This window comes from Catharus ustulatus, chromosome 6, assembly GCF_009819885.2.
Source record: "Catharus ustulatus isolate bCatUst1 chromosome 6, bCatUst1.pri.v2, whole genome shotgun sequence".
Taxonomy (NCBI): Eukaryota; Metazoa; Chordata; class Aves; order Passeriformes; family Turdidae; genus Catharus; species Catharus ustulatus.
Genome location: NC_046226.1, coordinates 47,810,976 through 47,835,875, shown reverse-complemented (window position 1 = coordinate 47,835,875; position 24,900 = coordinate 47,810,976). Strand labels below are relative to the sequence as shown.

The 24,900-nt window shown below is 44.4% G+C and overlaps 1 long non-coding RNA gene across 3 annotated transcripts in view; it reads right to left on the bottom strand.

Annotated features, from left to right (window-relative positions):
* Window positions 1-4,310: 4,310 nt before the first annotated feature.
* Window positions 4,311-24,900, bottom strand: part of LOC116997213 — a 73,559-nt gene continuing 52,969 nt past the window's right edge. Inside the window, exons 3-7 of one of the 3 annotated variants that reach the window (XR_004418132.1) lie at window positions 16,004-16,081; window positions 13,186-13,380; window positions 11,777-11,878; window positions 10,953-11,039; window positions 4,311-8,664 (exon numbers count right to left, since the gene is read on the bottom strand). This is a non-coding gene — a long non-coding RNA (uncharacterized LOC116997213). The remainder of the gene's footprint in view (window positions 8,665-10,952; window positions 11,040-11,776; window positions 11,879-13,185; window positions 13,381-16,003; window positions 16,082-24,900) is intronic. The other 2 variants (XR_004418131.1, XR_004418133.1) reach the window with 2 other exon arrangements.

The window sequence follows — 24,900 nt, the reverse complement described above, 5'->3', positions numbered from 1 at the left end:
GTGCCCAGTCCAGGATCCCTTGCGAGGACACAGACGAGGAGAGACACCAGCTATCCACCAGCACGTCTCCTTGACTCCTTGGAGGTTGGTGATGATTTGCTTGTTTTGGATCTTCCTTTTTGTACTGTTTAGGAGCAGACAGGGATTAGCCTCTCCACCCTGTCCCACCTCAGTGAGTCATCCAAATGTACTCAGTGTCCTTAGGCTCTCGATCCGGGCATCCTGAGAAGTTGCACTGGATATGTTGAGTGGCTAACTGAGGAGTTTTTTTGCAGCTCTTCTGCTGCTGCCTCCCCACCAGACACCTGCTTCAGCCTCACTCAGAGCAAGGAACACCTCAGCTCCAGGTGTCCATAGCAGGAGCGGTGAGAAAGGGGAGAGCTGAAGACTGCTGTCTTTTCCAATAGCTGCCTTGCAGATGCCTCTGAGCTGGAGGCATTTCTGTACAAATTCCAGCCCTCTGACTGCTGGGATGCAGGACTCCATGGCTGTGTACCTATATCTCACAAGCTGGGCCAAGCAAAAACATCTAAAGCACAACACCTACCTGTGGTAAAAATTTTGGGGTACTAGGATGCTATGTGATTCACATTCTTCCTTTCAAATCCCTAAAATGCTGCTGTTGGAACTTCAGCTCCACAGTTTTGCGAGGCTTTATAGCTACAGTGACACACATGGTCTTACGCCAAAAAAAATTAACTACATATATTCAGCTACATATATTCAACATCATCTCTACAAATATCATCTGAGGAAACCCCCATAACTGCTGTCCAAAGCACTGGTGACTTGTTCTTGAAAGAAAAGTACTTTCAGACAGACAAGAAAACATCCTGGTCTGGGTTTTCAGGAGCAGGTGGTGGTTTGAGTGGGTTCCCTGTTACTTATCCAAAGGTCATTATTTTCAGATTATGCTGGGTGCTTTCCTGCTAACAGCTTTCCTCCTAGGCATCTTGAACCAAAAAGCCACCAGAACCACAAGGATTTCTGAACTACTGGAGCAGATGGGACATTTTTCTAGGTTGTAATTTAACAGGAACCATTTGACAGTGTGAATAAAGAACTACCAGATCTCAGTGTACTTTGGGAAAGCTCCTGGGATCACCTGTTCAGATGCATGAGAGATAAGAGGAATGTTCAGCCTGAATTTCAGAAGGGCACTACAGAGCTGTTTTGTAGAACATATGCTAAAGTTTCTGGTTAAAATAGTTCTGTTTGGGATAGTTTATATTTTTGAAAATATAAATAGGTTCTGTAGAAAATTAACAAATTCTCTCATATTCAACTAACCAATTTATTTTAAAACTCTTTTTTCTTTTTAAGAAAAGAGCAACCTACGTGAAAATTTTCAAATATGTCTTCAAATACCCCTTCTAATGACATTTGAAAATCTAGTTTCCCCTTTGGGGCACATTGCAAGAATCAACAATAGTAACAGTTTGATGTCTGTCTTGTTTCAATCCAGCGGGGTGGGGGGGAGGGAGGGAGGTTTGGCAGAAAGTATTATTGTCATGTGGGAGTCTCAGAAATGAGTTGTCTCCTGGCTAATATTCTTCCACTGCAATGGTAAGTCAAATAGGCTAGTAGCCACGGCAACAGCACAGAATTCTGAACTATTGCTATGGTTATTTCACATCACTTTGGGGCCACCCCAGTTCATACCGTTATCACTCAAGACATTATTTCACAGTGATTTCATTAATTGAGTGCAATTTGATATGTGAATAACACCCACATTCAGTTTAACAGAGGTCATGTTAGCTGCACTTCTGCCTGAAAATGAAGGCAAGTCAAGCTAAAACAATGCTACAGTTTTAAAATGAACACACAGAGACTGAGTAGGGCTCGCAGGTGCAGGCCAGCTGTGTGACAGCTCTCCTTTATCTCACCTACAGTACCTGTCTTCCTAAGGAAGGTTTTGGGGAAAAGGTGGGGGCTGCAGCATCCCTAACCCCACACCTCTCACGAACCCTGCAAGGAGGGCTGGACTGAGGGAAGGCATGGGACGTGGGCAGTCAGTGGGAATAATACCTGACAAAATTAGGAACAACCCAGCTACCACCTGTAAAAATCCAGCAGCTTCCTAAGCATCATAATCTGATGTTACAATTCAAAGACATTCCAAAACATTGCCAGCCCTGAACTAAGAGTTTAGGAACACTTCCTGGTCAGGCAATCCAAAGAAAGGACAGAGATAACCACACCCACAGCTGATGGAGTAGCTGGACTGTGGACAGAGAAAAAAAACAGAAGCAAAATGACAAAAAGAGCCCAAATTTCCAGGACACCATTTTGCAAAGCCTCAGCATTGATTTGCTGGAGCATGATCTCCTCTGTAATATCAGCAAAACAGCAAATCCATGGCACTTCTTGAAGATGTTTCCAATCAAGTTTGTTTTCCTGTCCAATGGCACTGATGCCCAAGAAAGCCACAATGCCCCTGAGCTGGTGCTCTGTGCCAGTGCTGCACAGCTGATCAAACAACAGGAGATTCCTGGTTTATCTCCTATGCTCATTTGTATTGCCATTTGTTACTCCTCAAAAATGTACTCCAGGTTCCCAAAGCAAACCTCTGGAGGGCTGTGTGTGTCCCCCTCCAGTGTCAAGTTATGTAATTTGTGATATCTGGGCCTTCACTCACCAAGAAAGCAAAAAAACCCAGCCAGCCAACCAAAAAAAACCAACAACATACAACAGCAAGTTCGAAAGAGTTCAAAAGACCCATTTTTCATAAAATTGAATAATGATGTATTCTGCAAAGACAAACGCTCTAAAGTGTTTCTGGTTTCAGAAATATTTCTAAAAACCAGTGTTCCTGTTGCTTTCCAGAGTTATCTGAATTCCTTCAAAAGCCCACTCAAGGTTAAAAAAGAAAAACAATGTTATTCTAATGGAACAAGGTTTTTTCTTTTCTTTTTATTACAAGATTTGAAATACAGTTGCCAAAGAAGAGCTAGAAAACCAGAAAGATTCAAGTTTAGAATTTATCTTGTGTTAATTTTTTGCTCTTTTGTCCCCTGGGGTTTTTTCTGAGGTGTTCCTCCTCCAGAGAGCTGCTTCAAAGAAGCTTTCAGTCCCCCCAATTTTTTCTCCACTATTGTTTTATTCTGCAGCCTTGATTTAGCAGCTTGAGAATATGCAGGGCAGTGATTTTTCTACCTAAGCCCATCATTTTGTTTAGGAAGCCACAGAAACTGCAGCTAGCAGCTCATCACTTTATAAACATCCTAACTGTATGCTCTAGAGATCATTTCTGTGTACAAACATTTTCAGCCCAGTTTCAGCTACTGCAATTTCTCTGATAACAACTTGCCATGTTTACATCCCTCTGAAACATTAAAATCCCCTGGGGAACAGTGTGGGTCCTTGATTATTTATCTGTTTGATCGACCTGAACAACCTACTCGCAGTATTTTCAAAAGGCTGACTTCTCTGCAGCTGGAACACCAGGGGGGTTGGTGTTACTTGTCCTTTCCTCGGCTGCCTAATCTCCCTGCCTGCTCCTTAGTGAAGATGTTAATTCAGAGCAGAGCTGGCAGCGGTCCCCTGCTGCCCCAGGGGGTTCCTCCTAGCAGTATGCAGGCAGTCATTAGTCTCTGACTATCGTCTGTCAGGCAGTCCAAGCCACTGGTCCCCGTTCAAGCCAAACAGGGATGTCACATCGTGCCAAGTCATGCCATAAAATAACAGTAGAAATAACTTAGGTTTTACATCCCTGAGGGCAGCTACCCCATCAGGCTGGCAGATTAGAACACAGACGCTGAAGCACAACAAATGGTGCTGGGGTCTCTGGCTCGCGCAGGAGGGAAATGGTTTAACACCAAACAACACAGGAACAAAAGAAGGGCTTGAGCCAGCTTCAGCCTAGGAGATTTTTATGCACCTAACTGATCTGCCTAATTGAAGGCTTCTTCTAAGTAGGAGGCTAACATACCTTGGCTGTCAGGAGGTGGACAGGTACAGCCAAGGCTCATCAGGATCCTGGAGCAGGTGAACCACTTTCTAACAACTCTCTTTTCAGTGACTGTAAGAATCTTTGGGCATTTGGTGGCACACAGGGTGAATGGGTGCTAATCAGAGTACTCTAAGCATTTTAACATTTTAGAAAAACAGCTTGCACGTACCACAAGGGCATGCCCATAATGTGCTTCAATGTGATAGTGCTATGAGTAGGGTCACACAACAAAAAAACGTACCCTTTGTGAAGGGGATACATGACAGTAAGAGGAAAACAGGAAAATAAGTGTAACTTGGAACAAGCATTAAAAAAATTTCCAATAAAATAGCATTTTCCCCTCAAAATTAATTTTTCCAAATTCTATAGGGTTTCAAAAGAAATTTGGACACTCTTAAAAAGGGATTTTCAAGAATGGGTAGCAAACTGTTTCTGTAAAAATGTGGACGTAGCTCTCCCAGGGATCAGGATGATTCAGTGCTGTTGGAAATATTTAGTAGTTATCTGTAGTGAGATGGCAATATTTTGGTTATTTAGACTTCTGACGAGCATGGATCATTACAAATAGCTTATTATGAAGCATATAAAATGAGGTGACAACTGGATAACTTGACAACAAATTATTTTCACTATATATAAGTGCATGACAGTCTATATTGGAAAATGATAAATTACACCATTCATGTGCCCTGAATTCACTGTAATCTCTCAAGGGGGGAAAAAATCTAGGTTAAATAATGGGCAACTAAACAGAGACATATGTTCAATGTGCACCACAGATCAGAAAGGCAACGAGACGTTGGAAATCCTGCAACAATAGCTTTCCTCAAGCTGGAGCTGCCAGATGAAACCGAGAAATGCCGACACTTCTTTTTGCCTGATAAATCCTCTGAAATATCCATCTCTCCTTCCACTCCAGTGAGGCATGAAGCTGGTAGCACCCCACAGCACTGGAGAAAGCGCTGCTTTGATTTGTGTGCTGCCATGCGTGGCGGTGGCAGCTCATCCCTGCTCTGCACATGTCCTGCTGTGACTCCAGCCCTTCTTCTGAGGCTGCTCTGCAAACTGCCAGGCACTCTGGGGTGAGAATGCAGTGTCCAACCACATCTGGTGAAACCATCCGTATCACCTGTGTGTGCTCCTTGTGTTTGGAGGGAAAGGGTGCGGAGATGACCCTGCATAAAGAGGGTTTTTGCTGCCTGTGGAGGCAGCACTGTAGGGTGATGCTAGAGGCAGATGCCATCCAGATTGTCAGGGAAGCTTTGGGAGAGGTGGCTCCTCCAAAAACAACCCAAGCTAATGGCACACCTCACGCTTCTGTCCCTCCATGCCCTCCTGCCAGGTGAACCTCTGGGGTGCCCATGCAGGTGGAGGGTGGGCTCCAAGCGGGAGAGGCACAGGCAGAGGCTGCTGCCCGAGGGGCTGGCTGGCCAGGGGGTGGACGTGGTGAGCCTGCCCTGAGATGCATGTGTGGCTCTGGCCCGGAATTTCGTCTGTGCAGGAGGGGGGCTGGCGGCGGCAGGCGAGCCAAGTCAGAGCATAGCCAAGCGAGAATGTTCTGGCAGCCCTTCCTGGCAGCCTAAGCAAAGTTATTTATCACTTTGTGCATTTTCCTTCTCATCTGTGTACAGCCGGCTCCAATGGCTCAGCTTGCATTTTGCCTTCCAGAGCCAAGCCAGTCCTTTGGCTCTGCTCGGTCTTGGCTGTCCATTCACACCTTCTGTCTCCTCCAGCTCTTCCTGGAGTTAGCCCAGGATGGCAAATTAGGAGTAGGTGTCTGCAGCCAGGGAAGAGATTGAAGTATCAGCAACCTATAGCAATGGCAAAGAGCACATCTCTCCCAGGGAGGGAGAACACCAAGCTGCTGTTTACTGGGGCTGAGGAGTTGTGCACAGTTTGTGCTGCTCCCAGGCAGCCTCTGCTGGGGAGCTCCAGTGCCTGCTGGCAGCTATGAGACATTTTCTTTTATTTATTTTAAGGATTGTGCCTTTGCACTGACTTTTTCCAAATTGGTGGATGTAACAACAGCAAATTTACAGCAAAATTTTCCAGTTCTATGGACTCTTTTCCATACTGCTGATGAATTTTGCCAAAATGTCTAACAAGGATACCTAAATTGGGCTCAAAAATAATACCAACTGCGTTCAGATATTTGTAAGGTTCACATTTACTCTTGATAAGGGCACACCACACACTGAACGTTGCAAAAGCAGATCAATACTAACTCTATTACACCTTTCATCATCAAAATCCCGGACAACAGTTTCAGGACTTTGTCTCAAGGAAGGACCCCTGAATTTAGCTGTCATTTCTCTCCTTCCTGAGCTGCCCCTGCAGTTTTGTCTGGGGCAGCTAAATTCAGTGCCAGATTAACAGCAAGACTGCATTTGACCTTGCCGAGTTTCAGGCAGCGAAAAGATTTATGTTTTTCTGCTGGATGTCACACTCTAGAAGATGCCAGATAATTCCCAGCCTCTGCAAGACCAGATCTTGACTACATCCTAACCATGTTGGTCCCAACAGGGCAAAGCCTCCTACTGTTCTTTCAGATCAGACACTTTTTTGTTTTTAAATCATTCTGATCAGATGGTGGAAGGATATAAAACAGCACAAAGTGAGGGTGAAGGGGGCACATGGTCAGCAGTGGATCCCCAGAAGCACTCATGACAACAAAGTGTATTGAACAGCAGCTTCCCATCATGAGCCCCTGATTTTCACATCCTGAGAACTTTCCAAAATTGGGCTGCAATTTCTCAGATTTGGTCTCTGCCTGAAGGTAGAAGAGGAAGTTGAGTAAAATCCCTTCAGACCTTCTGAAATGAGGAGAGAATGAAAAATTGCATTTTCTTATTGTAATAAAAATTCTAACCATTTTTTTTCTCTGTAAAAGGCCACATCAAGCTGCTTGGAATTTGAAGCTTGGTGTGGGTATAGCTCTCATTACAAGCCAGATTCAAAGCAAGCTGAGGTCAATAGCTGTCTCTCCTTTGATTTTGCCTGACTGAAGAAGACCCTACAGCTAGGTAAACAAATCGTAGAGAAAATCATTCGGAACAGTTGTGCCTATTTTCTACTTGGGAGTTGCCTGGGAACAAGCTCAGTTTATTTGCAATGTGTCTAGGGTTTAGATGTATTCACCAAAGCCCAGCTTTGCTCCATCCTCCTCAATTTTTATTTTAGAACCTTGCTCCATGAATAATCTCCTCGAAGAACATATCCACCAGCAGATGAAAGGACATCTTTAGGTAAAGAACTTGTAACTAAATCATTTCTACACCTTTTTTTTTTATAGATGGGTCACAAGCGGATGATTTGTCAGTGTTATGCATCCCTCGTGCACACCCCAGCGTATCTGAGGTCCTGGAAGCTGTTCACATTTCTGCGTGCTGCAAGATGGAGAGCAGCAGAACCCTTGGTGGATTGAGGACTGACCTCCTCATCTCCCTGCAGCTCCAGCTTTAGGACCATCCTTTCCCTTGGCATCGGGGCTCGGAGGTCTTTCTTTGTTAAATTCGACTTCAATTGGTTTAATTCGGTTTTCTTGCTGGAAGAGGATTTAGTAAAACAAACAAAACATCTCACCAATGTGAATATTCACAATTAGTGACAAAACTCTGAAACAGGAAGGTCATTTCTTGGGGAGGGAGACTGGTATTATTTTGAATGAAGGGAAGAGTGCAAAGATCTTGCAATATTTGCTGTAAATGGGTTGTTATGGTGAACATTCCTGTCAGCAAGTTCATTAGCTCAGAGATCCACGAGTGAACAGAGACCAAAAAATATGTTTAAAAATTCAAGAACAGATTAGTGGACAATATTTTGCAATCTTTGTCTAGCTCTGCTCCTCACTGAGAATTAGTAACTTTACTCCAGGCCAGATTCAAATAGCCTTACTCATGCAGAGCAGCACTGTGTTTTATGAGTAACCCCAGTGACATTTAGGGCTGTATTTTGGAATAAGATTGGAATCAGAGGAAGACAGTGGGAGGCATGGCTGAATCACCTTGATTAATAAGTGTAAGATTGTTAGGTTTTTTATGTGTCTATATAAATAAACATAACAGGAATAAGGAGGGATGTCTGGATTGACAGGCATGTGAGGGAATTTATAAACATCTTTTTGCAATATACAGCAGACTCCTCTTTTAGCAAAAAAGGACAACACCCAAAAGTTACTTAATATCAGGAAAAGAGGAATTCACACCTTCAGAAACAATAGAAGATCAGGCCATTTTGTGGGTTTTACTCTCAACAGTTCTGGCTGTTGCCTGTGATATTACATAAGGTCTACACTGCTCTCCATAGAAGTGATGGATGAAGTTTTCAGAGCTGCCCAAATGTCTTGAAAGCATGTGGCCCATTTTGCAAAATAATAGGGTCCTTGGGATTCTAAATCCCATTGAATTTCAGCACTTCTGGGAACGCTCTCATTCACTCCTAAATCAGTGTGCATTTTCCAGTTTGTTATGCTCCCCATTCCATTCCATCTCGGGGCTCCAGCCATCACCATACATCAACGACAGCATCGTCAGAGGGCAGGATTAAAAAGGAAAGCGCGGTTGTGCCCAAGTGCTCTGCCAAAAGGCCTCCAAGACCCATCTCAGGCTCCTGACGTTACCAGTGAGCGAGGAAGGAACCAATTCAAAGCTCGCTGATGTAAAGGAAAGTCCACTCATTTCTATGGATTTCAGTGAGGCTTGGATCAGGCCCTGGAAGAATAAGGATGACATAAAAATAACATGACGTCTGCCAGATTCACCAATATGCTCTGATGTTTTGCCCGGCTCAGTGATGCAAAGCAGATGGGGAGCACTGACAATCCTGGCCCTCTTCAATCACTTGCTCTGCCTCTCAGATTAGTTTTCATCGGGCGTTTTATTCATGACATAAATACATTTATCTCATCAGTGCTTCTGCGAGAGTATTTCAGAAGAAAAATCACCACGTTTTAACTTTATCAGAAAAAAATTTCCGTATTTTATCACTTGGTGACTACCAATTTTCAACGAGGTTTCTAAGAAGTTTATTATGGAGCCTGTGAATTTTGCTGTACTTATGCAGAGCTTGTAACTAGTTGAGTTTAGCTGTCTTTTTTCTTCCACACCATTCTGGCCCAAGCAGAGTGCACACTTGTGCCATTTGACTGTTGCACCATCAAATGGGGCATTGGGACAATTACTCTGCAAAATACAAAGCTTACCTTTAAGTCCAAGCACATGCTTAAATCTCATCAAAGCTATCGTAGATAAATACATGTACAGTTCACTGAACCAGTGACAGAAAATGCATTTAAAAGAAACTAGCCCCCTTTGAGAATTACCCCAGTGTCCCTAGCCTCTCCTAGCCTATTGCTACACAAAAAGTTGCTAAAATCCATTGGGAAATACTTGTACATGAGGAGCTGGTGCACTCAGTGCCTCAAAGAAAAAAGGAAAGGCATTGCCCTGTCTAACATTATATGCCAGGAACAAGCAATAAAGATGTAATACAGGCTGAGCTTTTAGTATGCATGATTATAATAAATATAGGCATTAATAGACTTTAAAAGTTGCTGAATGACTGAGGAGCTGAGTAGATTGGATGACGTCCCTCAAAATGAAATAATCTATATTTGGCTGGTAATTCATTTCTTCCGAGATGCTTTCTGCTTGACTCTGCATATATTCCTCATTGCAGAAATAACTTGGGCAATTGCAGTCTGGCTCCAGCCTCAAGCCAGCCAGCCCGGGAGCGAGCATTAGTGCTGAAAGACAAGATCCGAGTTCCATATTCCCACCAGACACTTCTCCACGAAAATGTCCCAAACTATTCGGATAACAGCTGCTGTGCTGCTCACAGCCTGCTCCCTGGCATAAGGACTTGACCACAATCACACCACATAAGGGTTGAATTGGCCCCAAGTGCGAGAGCCATCCTGCACTTCTGCACCCATATTTCATGGGCTTTCCCAGAGCATGTCCTGCTCATCAGAGCTGAGGGTGGCTCGGGGTGTCTCTGCCCTGCAGTGACAATCTGCTGCCAGCTGCAGCACATCCACCGGTTTTGCCCGCAGTGCTTGAGCACACAAAGGGAGGAGAGACGACACAGAAATGCACAAGGTCAGGCACAACGCTCAAGCCTGGGTTACCTCGTTTTAGGTGACTTTACAATGACCACTCACACTTTAGAGGTGAAGACCAGACTGCAGAAGGAGGGATAAGGCACTGAGACAAACCTGCCACTCACACTTTGGCCAAGCAGCTACCAGTGAAACTCTACTCCTGGATGCAGCAATGATCCTGCTGACTTACAAAGAAAAACAATGAACCCCGTGTGCCCAAATTCTTCCTCTGAAAAGGAAGGATTGCTTGTCACATATCACTTGCCATCTCTCTGGACTGTAAATGATTCAAGGCAGGAACTGTCTCTGTATGAGCACAGTACTGTCAGGTCCTAGCCACAGGTGTTACACACCACAGCTCCTCTTCCTTCAGAATGAGCTGCAATTTTGACATGTCTAATTTTGTCTTATTGCTCCTAACATTATAGTGCTTGGCTATACCTCCTCTCTCTTCCGTTCTGTTTATTTGTAGAAAGGCAGAAATGTCACAGAATAATGGGCTTGTGCTGCTACATGAAGGCTAAGTCAGAGTCAAGGTATTGCTGGAACAAATAGCAAGACAGAGACCAAATGTTTATTTTCCTGTTGGGCTTGGTGATGATGAGATCATGTCCTATGGCACATTTCAACTCTGCTAGTACCAGTACCACACCTAGACCAAATCAACCAGTGGCAGCTCTGCTCCCTGGTCTTTTGGGCAGATTTGAAAGTCCTAGTCTTAGATATTTCATACACGATCCAAAGCAGGTGATAAAAATGCTTGAAATACAATGAAGCTGCCCTTAATGGGCCACCAGAGAGTCACTTTACTACACGAACAGCAGACAATTGGCAAAGGCCCAGGATGGAGTAGCTCAGTGTAAGCTAACAGCACTGTTACTGACTCTAGGAACTCACCAGTCCTGAGGGCATCCAGTGATTTCCCATCTGATCTACAGAAATCTCCCTTGTGGCTTCCACCGTGACTGGTCCCACTCCTGGGCACTATGGAGAAACAAGAAAAGCTTCAGAAAAACATCTCTGTGACCACTATGCTGTGATTTCTGTTCAATTTGAAAGCAAGTCCTCAGCCCCAGAGGCCTCATTTACTCCTGCTTTATCCCCTAGCCCAGCCATATGTATCTATCTTGTTTATTTTTGGAGGCAGAATATATTTTACATGTCTTGAGTGACCTTGGGTGAAACAGTCTTCCTCCAAGGCTTCCCCATCCAGACAGGACTATAAAACAACTACCCCATTTTCCATGATGACTCTGCCCAACAGCAAGTAAAGCACAATCAAGAGATTATTCAAAAAGTCTCAGAAACAGTCACTGGAGTAGATTTCACAGGCAGCAATGTCAAGACTGTAAAACATGTTTGATGGAGCATTTTACACTGCTTTAAATTTGGAATTCTTTGGAGAGTGTCTGAGGTTTTTCAAGAAACAAACACAACCTTCGTCCTCCATGCACATACACATACACACAAAAAGCTCCTTCATGGAGTGAGGAGCTGGCATCCTGGGGCTCTGACCTCAGCTCACTCCTCAACTTTATCAATCATGTTATATAATCAGTGCAGACTGAACAGCGTTTGGAAAATTAGTTGGGCTGGGTTTTTCTTTCTCTCTCTCTTTTTTTTTTTTTTTCCCTCTCCCCTCTCCCCTCCATCTAGGGTACCCACAGAAGAGAGGCTGTCGCTCAGACATGGACTGGGAAAGATCTAATGAGAGTTCTTACCTCGCTAAAATGAGGTGCTGTGGTGGTATCTTAACAGGAGGTTTGGAGAGTTCCTTCCCCCAGGGCAGATTCTCAGAATATTTTGAGGTTGTCTCTTTGGAACTGAAAATGAAAGGTAGCTTTGCTGCTCCACAGATTCTGTGCATCCTTTCCTCTTGGTAATCAAGTGAGAGGTAAAACCACCAAGCAGGAAAAACCCCAAAGGGACAGTCCAAGATTCAACAGCACAAATTGGCAAGAGTGTCAGCACACCAGGGTAGTGCCTTGGAAAGCACTGTCCCCCCCAGATCCTGCAGCTGGGACGAGCCACCCCCACAGTTCCACTTTCACCTCTGGCTGCCTGGAGTTACCAAACCCAAACAGCCACGCTTCTTGCTGGAGAATCCAGCAGCCAAACGTCCTTTCTCTATCTCCATGACATTTTCTCAGGAAAACCAAAATAAATTGACTGCAGACAAGAGATGTTTGAGAGTAATTTTCACAGCTCACCCTCACTTCATCCTTCTGCTGCACATCCATCCGCAGCCACTTTGAAACCTTCCTAAACCTCATCACTCAACTTCCTTGGCTTTCCACACTCACAGCTTGGTACAACATTTCCCACACACTCTCCCCTCACTCCGAAAACACACTTCACTTGAAGTTCAGTGCTCGAGCCTTGTCAATGGCAAGGAGACTAATCACATCACAGCATTCAATGCTTCATTAGCAGCTTTCCCAAACCAGGGATCCCCTTCACTGGGAGAAAATGCTCACAGTTTTAATCTGGTGACAGCTGCCTCAAATTATGTACTGCTGTATTAAAACTGACTGCAGGTTGATTTCTCTGCTTAACTCAACTCACCACAGGTTAACACACAACTTGATAGCCCATACCTAAAATGTGCCCTGTCTGTAAAGCCACCACTGTTACCGTCAGTGTGGGCAGCTGGACTGTTGCTTGCTGCAGAGCAACACAGAGCTCTAGCAATCCTGCTTAGATCTTGTAGTTTGTTATACAGTTAGAGATATGTGACTACTGCAGACAAAACAAAATCATAGCCAAGACTTCACTTAAAATCTCCAAAAATCCAAATCTTTATTATGCGTCAAAGAAGTTTGTCTAATTCCGTTGATTTTAAACACATTCTTTGTTACTTCCTCTCAGCTGGAAGCAGATACACAGAGGGAAAAACCCTTCTGATATACTCACAGCCTGACCCAAGTTGTTCTTACAAGATTTCCAGTTTCTGTTCTGCATCAAAGACATGTATTATCCATGAGCCATTGGCAGGGAGAGAGCTCAAGACTTCGAGCAATAAAAACCACAGGGCTGGGGTTTTTCTGCTATTGGAGTTAAAGGGCTCCAAACTGGGGTAAGTCCTCACAGCTTCCTCTAGATGCTAGAAGTGAAAACCATAACCACTAACGATACTTTTGACTAGAGGGGAGCCTGATGCAGTTAATGACCAGGTTCAGTCACTATATTACAGCAGTCATCCTTAGTAGCAGATGGACTTTGCGCTCAGGTCACCAGGAGCAGCCCAGGGTCATGTACACGTATCAAATTGGACCCTTAAACCACACACAGTCCCTGTGAGGTTGTACAGCAGGATGTCATCAATCTGTAAGTCAGAAAAGGCAAGTGCACAACTACAATTGCAGTTTCTCTGGACCAAGGTGAAATTTCCAGCCTTTCAATTGAGTTTATTGTCACAAATCCCCAACAAAGTGGCCTTTTTGCTTGGTGTTTTTGAATTCTTTCCATCTTTGCACACTCTGTGGCATCCCAGAAGTACCCCCTCCGGTCCCAGCACAGTATCCATTTGGTAGCTGCTCTGTCTGCACCACCAGGCCATCCAGTCCCCTGCTGCCAGCAGAGCTGGTGAGCAGTGACCCAGCTGAGAACCTGCTCAGAGCCCAAGCTCATTTCTCAGGTCTGCCATTTCCCTCTCCCTCTCTTCCAACTGGACCTCTGCTCTTCAGCAGCATGGACCAGAGAGTCCTTCATCTCTCCTGATTTTGACAGTGCCCATCGAGGTGACAAACTCTTCTATTCCCTACTTTTGTACAGCAGAGGATGAAATGGAATTTTAATGTCAGCTGGAGCCCCTTGGCGCTATTAATAAAAACAACGATAATAACAAGGGAGGTTTGCAAATTAGCAACCCTTGCTACAAACAGTGATACACCCAATTTAGCACAAATCATTGCAGGCTCTTGCCTGCTTGGTGGCTATTTTAATCACTGGTGAGTAATGCCTGTGAGGGCTATTCCAGGGTTTGACGTGCCTTAAACACAAAAAAATAGGGAAATCTTTGAGAGAGTGAGAGAAAGGAGAGGAGAGGAAGAGGGCAAGAGAAGGAATTGGCCAAAGCCAAAGGTTCATCCCCAAAAAGCGTTCAGCTCATACCACCCATTTTGCTGCCGTTGCTACTGCATTTGCTGGGGTCACTGACCAATTCCTCCTCTGAATAACAGCATCATTTCTCTTCTTTTGGTGCAAATCTAAGAAAAACAGTCATGCTCTGGAACACAAACAAAGGCTACCTGTCCCTTCCTTGGTTATGGAAATGGGGGTCAGCCTTTTTATTTTCAAAGGGGGCAGAGCTGGAATGCTCCCTGGCACACCACCAAAAAGGAAATATCTGCTTAAATATTTGACGGGAAGAGAAAAAAAAGAGAAGAGAGGAAACAATGCAAAGGGGGATGGGGAGAGGGAATTTTTATTTCATGCAGAGGAAAAGGGCTGCATGGCAAATGAAGCCACAGCTCACCTCTGCTGGGCTGTACTGAGCTTCACCTTCATGAAGTCAGCACCTTTTCCTTACACCACTCTGCTTATTTTTCTCCATCCTAGGTTTTTAAGGACTAAAGGACTTCCTAGTTGAGGAAAACTGAGCAAATAGCCACTGAGCACCACATCCCTCAGCTAGACATGTGTGTTTACCTAAGACACACTTATCTTTTTTCCTGTGGTAGGTCAAGGCTTACAAGCACTTGAACCCACCTGACAATATCCAGATCACATTAAAGCAGCACTCCAGAGAAAAAAATAAAACAAAACAAAAAAAAAAATCCAAACTTTCTGAAAAAGTTTTAGAAAAAGAAATTGAATTTTGAAAAAAATAAAATTGCAGGGAACAAAAAAGATGTTCTTCAGAGCTAAAGGGTAAGGCAATGTTTGATAACACAAGTGATCAAAGTAGGATTTGGCTGACAGCGTCCAACCATCATTATTTATGTGAAAGCCATCAAAATCATGGAACTATTTGGATTAGGGAGCTTAAAGATCATCTAGTTCCAAACCCTTTGCCACAAACAAGGACACCTTCAAACCAGTTTGCTATAAGTCCTTTCCAGCCTGGCCTTCAACACTTCCAGGGATGGGGCATCCACAACCTGTTCCCATGCCTCATCACCTTCATTGTAAAGAATGTCTTCCTAATACCTGATTTAAATCTACCCTCTTTCAGTTTAAAACCTTTACCCCTCATAATGCTCCCTGATAAAGAGTTCCTCCCCATCTTTCCTGCAGATCTCCTTTTGGTATTGGAAGGTTGCTCTGAAGTTTCCCCAGAGGCCTACCTTTCCTTCTCCAGGCTAACTAACCCCAACTCTCTCGAGCTCTGTCATCAGAGAGGGGCTGCAGCACTCTGGTCATCTTCACTGCCTCCTCTGGACTCACTCTGACAGGTCCACGTCTTTCTAGCACTGGGGACCCGAGAGCTGAACACAGTGCTTTGGGTGGTGACTCATGAGAGCAGAGCAGAGAGGGGAATAACCTCCCCTGACCTGCTGGCCACAATTCTTTTAATGTAGCCCAGGATGCTGTTGGCTTTCTTGGCTGGAAGCACATATGGCCAGCTCATGTCCAGTTTTTCATCTACCAGCACCCCCAAGTCCTTCTCTGCAGGGCTGCTCACAATCCACTCACTGCCTGCCCTGCACTTCTGGGACTGCCCTGATCCAGATGCAGGATTTTATACTTGGCCTTGCTAAGCTTCATGAGGTTCACATAAGCCCACATCTCTAACCTCTCAAGGTGTCTCTGGAGGGCAACCATTCCCTCTAAAGTATCAGTAGATGACAGCTTGGTGTCATCAAGAATTACAGGAATGGGAATCCAAGTCTTCTGCTTTGTCTGCTGTACATCATCTGACCGACCAGCACCATAAAATCCTTTTACTCAGGTCATGCCCAAACAGAACACCGCCCCTGAGTACCCAACATCATTTTCTTCAGTACCTGCTGATTTCATAGCAGCCAAGGAACTCCATGAACTCTCCAGGGCTCAGGGGGTAGAGATACAGCAAAGTAAAAAGCCTGGAAGAAAAATATTGTAGACAGTGGGACAAGAGTTCAAAAAAAATGTAGCATTCTGTTCCTATTCTTTGAGGGCTAATACGCAGTTTGAAACAGAAGACGTGGGGAGACTGTCTCAAATCCTCCAGTTTGGCTTCTCCTCTCTATTACACCACTGCAAACATGCATATATTTTGTGGCCCCATAAAATCTTTACATTCACTCAGGTCACTGCAGGTTTAGTTTTACAGTGTTGGAGGCTCCAAACAGGACTGATCATAAACAGCTGCTTCTGTTTTTAACTAAGAGGGGAATCTTTTTTGGTTTATTGCTCTTGTGGCCACTGAGTACTAGCACTGGAGAGCTAGTCATCCAAGTTGCCTTGGACCTATTTCTCAAAATATGTTGGGTTGGGTTTTTTTTTTTCAGTACATGTTTGTTTACCAGTGTGGCTCCAGATTGTTGGCTAAGATCTGTAGACCCCTGGTGTAGCTACAGGAAATATTTCTAAAGTGTTCCTTTTCTGAGAAATCTGCAGCTTAAATAACCAGTCTCTTTCCATGAGGCTTCTGCACCAGCTAGTTGCACTAAAGTGGCTCCTCTCATGTTTCCCTCCTCCCACCTCTCTGTCCTCTTGAGCCATGATTTGGTGACAAGAGAAGGTGTCCCCTCTGTAGGTGTTGGTAGCAAGGTAGCAAATCAAACTTTCACCTTTGCAACTCTTGAGCTGCTTCACTTGGATCTTCTATTTGTTACTTCCTGTATATTTTTTTCCTCAAGCAGTAGATGTGACAGGCTGTCTGCCTGTGCTTGTACTTCACAGATCAGACAGGAAACTCCTAATTGACAAGAGGAAGAACTGGAAATTCTGGGGGTGGCCACAGTTGGCAAAGTTCACACATTCACTGATAAGCTCTCCAGGAAAACGTACCCTACAGCTAGTTCTGGCCTGAAATTTGCCAGGTATTCCTGAGCACAGAGTCTTCTGCATCCCTTCATCCTTGACCAGGTTTTCAGGAGGGCTCAGTGCACTGAGATGCAATATTTGTGGTTTCACAAAAGGATCCTTTGAAAACCTGGAATGTATTCTGTTGCAAAGATGGACTCTTGGAAATCTGGTCTTAACAATCATGAAAAACTCTGGAAAAATTATTTCTGCTTCTTTTGACACAAAGTGTAGATTTTGCAGATCCTGCAAGCTCCAGTGCAGCTCTTTCACTGAGGCCTGTGCTCTTCAAGGTGATGAAAAAAACCTCAAAATATCCTTTTTGTTGTCATCCAGAGATGTAGGGGTTCCATGTACAGAACTGTATCAAAACCAAGAGGTTCCAGTCCTAACTCAGCTGAAATTTCAAAGCTGCTTGGAAACTTAATTTGCATTAAACTTTATGGGAACTGGACATCCAAATTCCCTAGGTGATTTTGCAAAACACAGCTGTAACTAATTGCTGTGCAGAAAGGTTTGGGGGGAAGATTTTGATCTAGAAAAGGAGAGAGATATTTCAATGCCAAAAAGCTTTTGCAATAGATTCTCACATGGAATCCACACAGCCAATTCTGGCCTATCTCGTCAATGAAGTAAATGGAGTCATTTTGTAATACCTAATCCTCTCTCTGTAACTCTTCATGCACCTGCAGAGGTTATAAACTAAATGGGAGAAAGAATTTGTTTTGCTGAGTTTCTAGTAATCCCTGCCGCTGCAAACTCTGGGGCTGAAAGGTTGAATAAATCAAAACGACTGATGAACAATTCACGCCCAACTCATTCCCATTGAAGAAATTGTCACATTCCATCAGTGAGGCTGGTAAAATCTGTGACCATCTCAACCCTTATCAAGCCTTAATTTCTTCTTCCTGTTTTGGCAATAATTTAACGTTAAAGGTCACAGAGTGAAATGCTCAGTCAGGAAGCTGAGGAGTTCTGATTTAATAACAACATTATTTAGCCCCACGAAGCCCCACTTGGTATTTTCACCTCCTTTGTTCCTTTTCAAGACCATGATCCATCTTCCACAGAAGACAATGGGAGCATTTCCACTGAATTTAATGAGACTTGGATCAGGCCTAAATGTCAGTATTACTCTATTAATATTTATGCAGTTGGAAGTATGTCAGAAAATATACAGGATGTGCAGAGTGGCTGAGTGAGCGATGAGAATCATAAATTTTCCTGACAGTCACTTCTTCACAAATCCTTAACATTTCTAATCTAACCATGGCAGTAATAAACTAGCAGGATTCTAACCTTCTCCTCTTACTGTACAAACCTTTCTCCCACTGTAATCTGTCTGAGTTGGCTCCAGAGTGGAAAAATCATCTGCATTGCAACTCCCTATCTAGCTCATGTCTAGTCTCTCTTTCTCCCTCACACACATACATAAGAAATTGAAACTGTTATTTTAGAAGTTGCACATTAAGTGGTCAAAATTAAAAGGTTCTCAAAACCGACAAGCTGCATGATTTACTGTGCCTAAAGATCCTGAGCTTAGCAATCTTCACAGCCTTCAAAGCGGAGGAGCTGAGGACCCAAACCTGTTACTGCAAGGCTCCCACAAACATGACAAGTGGCAACTGCTCTTGAGAAGGTTTCTCCAGGCTGTTTTCCTTGGTGTTTCCTCTCAGCGGTGTGGCAAGAAGCGGAGCCTGCTGGCTTGCCACGGGAATGCCTGTCACTGCAGGGTGTGTGGCAACCACAGCGGTCAGCCCCTCTTCACACGGCTACTCCAACCTCCCTGTTGCTGGAGAAGTGATGGGCAAAACAGCCCCAGAGGCCTGAAATTTCTGCTTCCCTTGAATAAGTCTCCAGACGGTCGGATTCCTGCCTGCCTCACCGCCCCTTCCCAGTGAGCAGAGCTTGCCTGAGTGGGTGGAGGAATGCGGGCAAGCTCGCAGCATAATAGTCAACTGACCACCAGAGCTGTAGAGTAAGGTCACTGGGGAAAAACACTCATTGAAGAATGTGGCTGAGCCATGCCCCAGCTATGCAGGAGGAGGCTTTGTCTCCTTTGGCATGCTGAGCCCCACCAGGGCCACAGACAGGATGGCACTGACAAACTGGCAGGAGCTGCTCCAGAGGGATGGCCTGGAAGGGGCGGCTGCCAGAGGGGTTTGCAGGACATCACCTCCTAACTCTGCTCAGCTACCTGGTCTAGAACTGAAGTGTAGCATGAGGAAACATCGGAATTACATACAAATTAGGTAGGTAGGACATAAAAAGGCTAATAAAGGTAGTTTTGTGGTACTCTTGGAGACACACTGCTTCCAGTAGCCAGATTAAGAAATACACTCCAAGCTAAGAGGCTAAATCACAGCACGGTTGAGGGGACCTTTTGAAGGCATCAATCCACCCTGCTCAAGCAGAGTTACCTGGAGCAGGTTGCCCAGAACAATACAGTGAACTTCAAGAGACAGCTGTTCAAAGTGAGCAGGCTTCTTTTGTATCTGAGTGGTGATCTGTTCCTAGGGACAGCATCCTCTGCTCCAACTTCTCAGCTTGAGCCTATCACTCCCAAACCTCAAATCTGAAGGATCCGTTCCTTGAGGGACATTTTTGTCAGTGCAAACACGACAGTTCTGTCCATTCCTCACGTTGCTAAACAGCAGTGTGTGCGAAATCAAAATCTAAGCATTGAGGCTGAAATTTTCATCAAGTCATAAAAGATTTCAGACACCAAAAGTCCTGACGTGCTGGGCAGCTCGCACCAGTGCGGTCCCTTTGAACTCCCCACAAAACCAGCTTTTGCAATGTTACTTTTAATTTCTGAAAATATAACAGAGCAATCAGCTCCACAGTGCCTTCGGATCGGTGTTTTATCACTGGTGATGGGTGAAAGGGCAGGAAGCAGAGGGACAGGATGGAATTTTGAGCCTGATCCAAGTCCTGCCAGGACACAGGGGAGGGACACTTTCTGAAAAAAGAGAAGCTTTGCCATGGGGGAAGTGGACTGCCTTGCCTCCATATCCTGTGGATCCAAACTTCCCCCTGAGCGTGACATCTCTTATGAAAATATGCATGCAGACTTCTCCAAACTGCTTCCCGCTCCACTCTGGCAGAAGGGCCAGCTCTTGACAGTCTGAGATTTTAACAAAAAATAGATTTAGCCCTGCCACTCAGACCATGTTAGTGCAGTGGAAATGAGGAAAGAGTCATGCCTAATATTACATTTTGGCTGGAGATTTCCTGTGGAAATCTTTGAAATGAAGAAAATAAAGTGTTTGATGAGATGAGATGTGTCACAGAAAGTATCAGCTATCCTGATTCCTTGAAACTGAAGATTCTAATAATGGCAAAAAAACCCACAATGGTTCATATCATCTGGGCGTGAAGTTTTTCCTTCTGACCTCTACAGAGCCAGCATATCCTTTAGGAGAAGGATCTCAGGCCAGTCTTCCTCACTCTATATCTCTTAAAATATACTGGTGCTTCACAAAAGCAGGTTTTGGTCTTTTTCTCCTCTTTTTTCCTTCACATGGAAAATTGCTGTTTTATGGATCTCACTTTGGAGAATCCTACAAGGGCTTGACTCAGAAATCATAATAAGCCCTTCAGCAGTCTTGGCTAAAACTAATTCAAATTTTGGCATGTGCTTATGTGACTGGGGTTAGTTAGTATTTCAGGTACTGGAAAAGTTTATCATTTATGAACCCACAAAGTCCTTGTCAGGCCTGAAATTGTAGCAAAACTTCAAATTTGAGGAATTTTGGCCCAGTTTTCAAACCTGCATTGAGACAAACTCAACATTTACAATCACTCTGGGCCACCACTAGCTCTTTCAGGGACTTTTTTTTCTTTTTTTTTCTTTTTTTTTCTTTTTTTTTTTTTTGTTAGGAAACATAACATTCTAGGAATTTAAACAAAGGTGGTATGTCAGCAAATGACTCTCCTAGAGTGTGATCTCATCTCCCAGTCATGCAACTTTTGGGAACAGGAGTGAAGCTTGTTGCCCTTTAGCAACAGACCAACAAAGTAGCCTTTCCCACCCCACAGAAGACAAAAGTGGACTATTTGTCATCTAATAAAAGTTGTGTGAAGCAGAAGGAAGTACTTGGGCAATAATTTTTGGTTTAGACATGGAGGTAAATACTCAGCATGTAATTTTTCAAACATTAACTTGATGAGAGCATCACCAGGATCATCATAAGTTCAATTACAATCTGGACAAGATTTTGGGGAGTTCTTAGAAGGGCAGCTGGAACCACATGGCCCCAAGGACTCTTGATCAGGAAGAGGAAGCAAGTTCAAAGCCCTGAAGCCTGGATGCACACCAAGAGTGTGAACTGGTGATGAGTTTCACTCATCAGCCTGCATGTGATGTTTTAAACCTTTCAGACCAGGGATTGTCTCTTACCATGTATGAGATGCAAAGCACTCAAGAACAAGGGGATCCTGATCTCTGGGCATCTAAGATCTATTGTAATACCAGTCAAAAAAAAAAAAAGTTTTACTGCTTTTTCTGAGACTCTGCTTCCATTTGAGACTTGAAGACTTGACCAGGGATAAGTAGAGGTTCAGGGAAATAACACAAATAAGAGAAAAAAGCAAAAGATCTAATGAAACATGGCGTCCTTGGTATGTTTGCTGAACCCAGGAAGCTTTTCCTGTGAGTTTTTTCCTAACATCTTCTCTCCATGATTTTTTGTGTCTGAGTAAATTCTGAGATTAATGCCAGTTCATGGGAAATGTCTCCTCACCAGCTCTAAATTCCATTATATCTGCAGAAATTGGATTACCCTTGAAATCTCTACTCCCTCCACAAATTAGGATGGAACCAGCTAAAGAGTCCTTAGGAAGGATATAGAGGAGCAAGCAGGATCACGAGGTCATACAGTATACACATTCACATTAAACTTATTTCCTTAGAAAACTGGCTAGTAAAAACATGCAAAACACTTCCTCAGGTCTTGGATGCTGGAATTAGATCTGCCCTGCTTGCCTACATCCACCACCCAAAGTGACAGGGTTATCAATATGCCCACTAATGCACGTTGCTGTGAGTTGTTCCTGGTTATCTCCTTCAGAAAGGGATATGGCCCATGATCAAAAAGCTGAGGTAGATGTAGAAAATAAAGAGTGGCCTTACTGAGACAGTAAGTTCATCTAACTGGGTATCTTGTCTCTAGCAGTGGCCACAAAAGGAGGAATAAAGTTCAGCAGACATATTTGGTACTTTTCTCCAATGTTCACTTCCAACAATTATTACTCACCAACTTCTTAAGAATGACATTGCTGCACGTACAGCAATCTCTACAGATTTCTCTTCAATGAACTTATGTTAAGTTGTGATTCAGAGAAGTTTGCTGTGATATGAAGTTTTGCTGTGTTTCCTGAAGACACGGGCCAGTTTGAAGCACAGCTGTTTAGCCTGCTCACTTCGGAAGCCTTGGCAAAGAAGCAGCAGCTACCATGCAACATCCCAAAATATTCCTGCTCTCCTGCAACACACCACAGGAGAAAAGTCTCAGAGGCAGCAGAGAGCAGAGCAGCTTTAACAATTCTCAAGCTGGACTGGACTAGAAAGCATTAAACCAACACAGCCTTTAGACACTTGACAATTTATGAAGATGTGAATAGGTGCTGCCCTTTTGCTTTTAAATTCTCTCCCTGGATTAACCAACCTAAAGCAGCTAAAGGATTCCCATCCCAGTGTAGCCTGCACCTATAAAGCGTTTTCCTGGCACAACCAAGCTGGTGGAAACCGCGACTCCCCGCTGTACTTCAGCTCACGTAACCAAGCGCACACACCTCTGGAGTGGAGACCTGGCTGTGATTCAGCCACCAAGCAGACACGAGCTCTGAGCACCTACACTTGCCTTTTGCCTGTTTTCCACAAGCTTCCCCCCAGACAGGGCTGTGACCCAGTTCTCGCTGCAGCCCACAAAGGCAGGCGGGCGGCTCGAGGAGCTGGATGGCACCCAGCGCCTGCCGGAGTGAAATGCTATCCATGTCTCACAGCTCCAGGCCCCCTGCCCCTGCAGCTCGGAGCCACCCTGACTTCTGCATTCCCCCCCAGCTTAGCAGGATGGCCAGAGCCAGCCCTGACACAAACAAAGCTGCTCAAATCCAATGTCACCATTCACGCAGGGCATGATTGCCACCATCCCCTGGCACCCTGACCTCTCCCTCCCAGCCAGCCGCAAGAGCATGCCACATCTTGTGCCCACATTTTCTTTCCTAAGGAAGCCCTCAGGGGCTTCTTTGGCACAGCTCACACTGGTAGTGAACAGCTCCCTTTGGCTTCCATGTTTACATCCTTGTGGTTGTTAATTTGAGAGAAGCCTTTTATTTTAGACACACACACACACCCCAACTCCCTCTGCAGGGGGGGGAAAATGTGACCTTTAAGATTGTTTATACCAATCAACAAGAAGCCCTCATGCTGCCGAATTCCAAGAAACACGAGACCGTCTTGGAGCTTGGAAGAGGGAGGGGAGCACGGGCAGGAGAGGGAGCAATCAAGGTCAGGAGTTCACAGACAGGATAAAGCAGAAGGCAGGACGAGCAGGAGAAGTAGCAGGGCATGCCCTCTCCACTCAGAGGGGCAAGGCAAGCGCTGGCAGCTCCATCCACCGTGTGTGGCACACCAGCATCCCGGGGCAGGGAGCCCACATCCCAAGGCAATGGGAGGAATGAGCTGGTTGGGGTGGCCTTGCAGAATGAGGGTGGCCATTTCTTGCACAGAAATTCCTCACGGGTCTTCTGCCAGCCTTGCAGCATTTCACTGAGGACCAAGAGTGGTCCAGGACAAGAAGAAATTATTGCAGTCCAGTTTTGTACTCTGCTGCCCACTGTGATGAATAAAGTGTTTTTGACAAGACAAGGAGAAAGATGAAAATATTTTCCCACTGCTGAACACAAAAGTAAATAAATAAGTAAACAGACAAGCATTCAAATCCAGGAATTTCCTTTCATTGCCAGCATCAGCCTTCAAGGGAGTAGCACCACAAATTTTTTCCTACCATTGCACTGAGCCAAATGAGCAAAGGTTGTGGTTTCAGGGATCCAAATTCCAAGTGTCCTAACAGGCAGAGGAAGCACCGGACTGGCATGAAACCCACGGGTGCCTTGTGCACGAAACACCTGAACTAACAGAAAGAAGGACTTTCTTCAAGTTCAAAGGCGGTAAAACCATCTTAGTAGGTTCAAGACCGAGACACTGAGGGGAGAAAGAAAAAGGGCGAAGCATCAATAAAAACCATGGGAGCACAAATGCAGTGGATAGACTGAGATGCTGTGATACAGCACACCACTTTTGGGCAGCTGGCCCAGCTCAAGGCAGGGGTTTTCGGGACAGAGGTACATTTCTTCCTTTGAGTCCTCTCCCTAAACAACACATCACAGTGGTTGTCAAATTCAGCCCCAAGGTATCTGGCATGAAGTCAGGATTTTGACAATTTCAGTGACTTTTTTGTGGTCAGAGCTCTCCATGATTCTATATAATTACAATTACAGGGCTGCGTCTTGTTCTCATTTACACGTATCTTCTCCATTGGGTTACACAATATAACCAGAGGTGGTATTTGGCCTATACATTTTATTTTGTATGTTGTCTGCCCAGATTCATTATTTATGACCCATTAGATACATTTGTTTCTCAATTAATAAACCTCAGAAAATATTTTTAATGAAAGACTGTGGTTTTTTAACAATCATGTCGCTGCTCCTCTAGTAGCACTCGAGGATTAAATAAGACTGTGAGTAGTTGTTAACTAGCAATTGGTTACTGAAACACATGAGGTTTTTGTCTTCCCATTACTGAGGCTAAAGAAACGATGCTTCTACAACCACATTGATATTGCCCATCTGAGTTCTCATTTCAAGGCACATGCTGAATTTGAAACCA